Source organism: Neomonachus schauinslandi, chromosome 15 (genome assembly GCF_002201575.2).
Source record: "Neomonachus schauinslandi chromosome 15, ASM220157v2, whole genome shotgun sequence".
Taxonomy (NCBI): Eukaryota; Metazoa; Chordata; class Mammalia; order Carnivora; family Phocidae; genus Neomonachus; species Neomonachus schauinslandi.
The window spans coordinates 8,100,326-8,105,838 of record NC_058417.1 but is presented as its reverse complement, the minus strand read 5'-3'; the positions used below and the strand labels follow the sequence as shown (position 1 = coordinate 8,105,838).

Genomic DNA, 5,513 nt, shown 5'->3' with positions numbered 1-5,513 from the left:
TTGAAAAATAAATCTAGTCACATGCTCCAATTAAAAGAAATAAACAGCATTCCTGATTCATCAAGAGCAGTTCTGATCATTGCTAAAAATAAAACCTTTAGACTGAGTCACTTCCAAGTCATAATAATTAAATACCAAAGAGCAGAAGCTTGAAAAGAGTGAGGTCTGATTTCATTCCAGATGTGCATTTTTCACTGAGTATCAAAGTCACAGAGTTTCTGCATGAGAGCCAACGAGGCTCTGTGCCAATCGGAGCAATTTCTTTGACCTACAGAATGCTAACCTGCTGGACCTGAAATTCTGAGGAGCTGAGCTCATTTTCCAGAGCAGCCTAATGTTTTAATGACCCTAAATTGACTCAAGCCTACCTCTGAACATATGTGTGATCACAGCAACATCTCAGCCTAGTATTATTTTCATAATATGTCCATCTTATTGCATCTCACATCTAAGATGAAGGCAATGAGGTATTTCCCATGGAGTAGCCTTGTCCACCGTTAGCCAAACATCTCCTGCTTGACATCCATTTCAGAGGATGTCAACACCACAAGGTCATTTCCTCCACGGGCTAGTTTTAGTGCAAGGGGGAGGGAAATCCTCTCTCATGAGGTCCTCTGAGAAAACCATATTTGAGGATTGCATACTAATTTTAAAACAATTTCAAATTTTGGTGTGACTGTTCTTTCTGTGTCAAGATGGATGTGGACAGCATTCAACTTGGCTACACTGAGGGTCAGAGCTCATAAAACCTGATTCAGTAAACATGGATAATGGTCAACATGAAGGGAAAGCAAACAAAGGAGAAAAGAGGTGGGAAGCACCAACAAAGATGAGTGGAAGGAGGGAGTGAGAACAAGAGAGTAAAAGAGAGAAACAGAAATAACGGATTAGAACAATGGAGGAACAAGGGGAAAAAATGAGAAGCCACTTCAGCTTCTCCCACTCTTCCCTTGAGCACACAATGACTTTCACACAACAACAGCTTTATGATAACAATGGTAACACATACCTAAGATCACCCAGTCCTAGCCCAACCTGCTCTTCATCGAGGAGTCTGCCCAAGAGCACACAAGTCAATGGCAGAGCCATGTTCTACGTATCCCCTCCCTCTGTCCACTCAACCTGACAAGAACTCGGTTCTTGTTGACTTATTGAAGGAGCCCCATATGGTTCTTCAGATGATCACACAATTGTCCTGATCTGCCTTGAGAAATTAAAATAATAATAATAATAATAACATTAGTAAGTTTGTGAAAGACAGATGAGACTTCACCAAGGACTTGTGTTTTCCTACCCTGCCAAAGTAGCTGTGAACCACTTATAAACGTCCTCCAAAGCCTGAGGAAGGCCAGGGCAACTGAGAAAGCCATGCTCTGCTCACTTGTCTCAAGGGAGCCAAGGTGTCCCTCCATCATTCCTTTAGAAAAATTTAGTGTTGTGGGTAAATTTAGCAGGATGGTGTATTAAATTATTAATTTGAATTTGTTTTCTATTTTTTCTTCCCTTCCATTTCTAAGTAGTAGCCAGTGTTGTATTTTGCACTTTCTAGAAAGCAGAAAACCTAGCACTGCAATTCTTCATGTCTTTTATAAAGCCTAAACCTGTTGGCAAGATCATGCTAAGTGTCTGAAACGAGGGAAAGAGAAAGGCCAGCAAGATGGGAGAAAGAAGTGCTTGGGTTTTCCCCTACAGAGGAAAAGGTGTGCAGCTTCTTCAAGGGCCCAGACCTGAGCTGTGTGGCTGTTCACCGAGGAGGCCAGAACTCAGAGGGGACACCTGGATGACACAGAAGGACTCTAGTCATAGGACCCAAAGGGGATGTGGTACAGGAACAGTGGGTTATCTCAGTGGGACTGATGGTCCATGAGTCTAAGATCCTCCCTATGCTTTCTGCCACCTCAGACCAGGAATCCAGGGCCACTGTGTAAAATCACGGGACTGGTGTCCTACACAAGAATGCCTGGCTACAGGGGCAAGCAGCAACTGAAATCCATCCCGCACTCAGCTTGACAAGCTATACGCCACAAGGCAGGGGTACCTCTGCTGGGATGAGGGGGCGCCTTTTCCCAATATGCATAAAGGTGCCCTATGGCCTGGCAGAGACCTTGCTGGTACCTTAGCCCTGCCCCAGGAGAAGAACATTTCAAATGACAGTGAAGGAATTTCCCATCACTAGAGTATATAGGGCAGGGGTTGGTGGGGAAGGGGCTGGAGTCCGATGTAGGTGGCCTAAAGAGAACAAAGGAGTGGAATATCTACAGTGGACAGAGATTCATACTCTCCTAAAGCAGTGGTCAGCCTTTCTCACATCCCAAACATGGAATGGTGAGCACCTCCATGGCAGCCCCTCTCTATCTCAAAAGCATGTCTCCCAGAGGCGGTATCCCTGATAGACACCCAGCAAAAGGAGATGAAGATGCCTCCTGAGTTCCCACTCCAGAGAAGAGGAGCAATGGATACCTATAAGATGTGACTCTAGCCAGGTAAATTGGGAGTGTGCCTTTCCATGAAAGCTGTCCTTTGTCAGAGAGGTACCACTTGCCACTGTCCCAAGGCACACATGGGCCACTATTCATCCAGGGATCCAGAACGGATGTTATCCTGTCTTAATGGCAGCAAGACCTCTGGTCTTTGACCCATGCAAATCTCAATTAGCCAAAATTATTCGACTGTGTCCAGGCTCTGTCTTCCTTCAAAACACCTAATTGTGTGAAAGCCACATTCCTTTGAGCCACGGCCTCCACCTCCGTGATCTGACCATCCCATCCCCCAGCCTCTCCCAAGGGCATCTCTCCTTTGGTTTCTTCTCTTAATGAACTGTGCCCATCATTAAGGAAATTCCACTGAAACCTTATTACTCTTGGCGATCTTTCACTCATTAGCCAGTGAGCCAAGCAAATGTCCACATTTATAGCTGCTCCAACTCCCAAATCCAGCCAGGCACTTCCAGATCCCATCAGCTTTCCCATCCACCCTGCTGAGAAAACACAGTCGGGCAAACACTCAAGAAACATAAAGGAATGTTAATATTGTACCAAATAACAGTGAGCAAATCTGCAAGCCGATTATTATACATCCGTTTCCTCACTCGGGGTCTCCCTCTCTTAACCTCTGTGGAATAAGTAATTAGAGGTAGAGTAGCTTAATCCAGAGCAAATGTTAGAGATTCATTTGGATTCCCCAATGGCGAACTCTTCAAAACGTGCACATGCTGTTTTTGTTGATGCAATCGAATATCCCTTTTTTAGTTTTGTATCTGTTTGTGTTTTGGCAGGAGGTTGAGCATGCTATAAAACCAAACTGAGACCTCATTACTTGGATTCACTTGTATTAATAAGACATCATTCTGGAAGTTGTTCACGGTGACCCTATTGACGATGTGAAGGCCAAGATCCAGGATGTTGCAGGCGCCTCCCACGCCCCCAGGAAGCAGAAGCTAGATACACCCTAACTAACATCCAGAAAGAGTCTACCCTGAACTGATCCAGGCTAAATGATGTCCAAGTTCTCAAATTTATTTCGGGCTTTTGAGAAAACAAAAATGCATGGAAAAAAAACACCTTAATTACAGTCATCACAAACAAATCAAAATAAGGCATTAAAAATAAACTACTTTTTCCTTTTGCTCCTGAAACCACTTTTCTTGCTTCTTATAAAACCACATCAGGCAAATGAAATCCCCATTGAATAAGCAAAAGTGAAATTCCATTAGGCAAATGAAAACAGCAAATGTTAATCCCGAAAATTCACATGAGGTCACTCTGGCTTCATTCTTTTTAGGTAAAGCAAACTTTTGTTTTCTCTGTTCTGTGATTAAAGCTGCTAGTTTGCTGTATCAAAAGAAAGTGGTGATAGTCCACTTAAATTTAGGACCTTGGGATTTATGCTACCTTGCCATTCCCTCTATCTATTTGCCCAGTTGAATCCCTACTGGATATGGGGCTGGAGCAAGACCAGCTAGAAAAATGAGAAAGTAATGTGGCAGGTGAGAGATGCATCATGGGTGATTACAGACTGTTCTGTAAGCTAAGCATGGTCCTGGGGGTGTCCAGGGAGCAGGAAAGGACCAGAGGTAACAGGTCACTGCTGTGGGACCTGCTGGAGCCAGACCTTAACATCCAGGAAATGATGCTCTGCAGGAGAGCTGGACCCAAGTCAGCCCAAGCCTGCAGAAGGGCAGGGGAAGAGTTAGGGCTGGCACGAGCCTCTGGGGTGGATTACCCATCAGGCTTTGGTTGTTCCAAGTCTACAAACCTCCTTCTAGAACAAAGAACTTTGTGAATCAGCAAGATCAGCATCACCTGGGAGTTTGCTGGAAATGCAGAACCTCAGGGCCAGTGGCCTGAAAATCAAGCCTATAAATCAGAATCTACATTTTGAAACCAGAAGTCTTAGGCACATGAAAGCTTAAGAAACACAAGATTTAGAGACAAAGAAACGAACAACAGCAACAAAAAAACCCCTAGCCCTGTGCCTCTAGGAAATACAAGGTGTAGAAAGGGAGAAAGGATGGGTGAAATATACCAACATAGTACATATTAAAGAACCTGTAATGAGAAACAAGAGAACCAAATATCAAATTCAATTAGCAATAATCGCGCCTCGGATAAACCTCATTGGCTACGATACTGCCACTGCGCAAAGCTCCAAATATCAAATTCATCTACCTAGTGGGACATTGGTTGCCTTTTCAAATCTGCTGCATTTTCTCCCAGTTTACAGACACAGCACACACCCACCAACAGTCATTCTCCCTTCCCTTGCCACCTCTCGTTGAGATTCTCTGGAAGCCTCCAGGCTGGACTCCCTGCCTGCAGCCACTTCTCACTAATGCCCTAACCAACCACCTGCAGGTCAGTCTTCCCTGCACATTTCTGGCTGTCATCAGCCCACAGCTCTCTCCTAAGCCTACAGTGGCCGCCTGTTAAACATGGCAGATTGAACTCACATGTTTATGCCCCCCCTCTCTCTGGAAACCTCATTTCGTGGAATAAAAGGACTTTAAAAAAAAAAGTGGAAACCACTGGGAATGAAATGAGCAGAAGAGGACACTTCAGCTTGCGGGAAAATTCATAAGGTTTTGGAAGAGAGAAAACAGAAAGAGAAACGATGAGTGGAAACTTCATTCTGTTGGCTTCTGAAGGGGACACCGCTGCTGTGAGGGCTGGCAGACTCAGAGGCATCACAGAAAGGTGGAGGAGGCACAGAGTGTCCTGGAAGGCAGGGTGGAGGTGGGCTCTGCATATGTAGTGATTACACCACAGGTCCTGTCCTTTGGTCCATGCAGCTCAGCAAATACACTCACCCACCCCTGCCCCTATGGAGACCTGTGGCCGATTCTCAGAGAAATTGAACCATAAACATTCTTGAAACAAACATTCCAAGCATAATGCAGGGTAGGGATGAGGTGCAGGGCTGAGAAAAGGAGGACTGAGTTAACTTTATATTACCATCAGAAAAGAGAAGAGAGGATTTTTCTTTCTTTCTTTTTAAGATTTTATTTATTTGTTTGA

At 44.5% G+C, this 5,513-nt stretch overlaps 1 pseudogene; it reads right to left on the bottom strand.

Moving 5' to 3' along the window:
• Positions 1-4,520: 4,520 nt before the first annotated feature.
• On the bottom strand, positions 4,521-4,646 carry LOC123326821 (annotated as a pseudogene).
• Between the last annotated feature and the right edge of the window lie 867 nt (positions 4,647-5,513).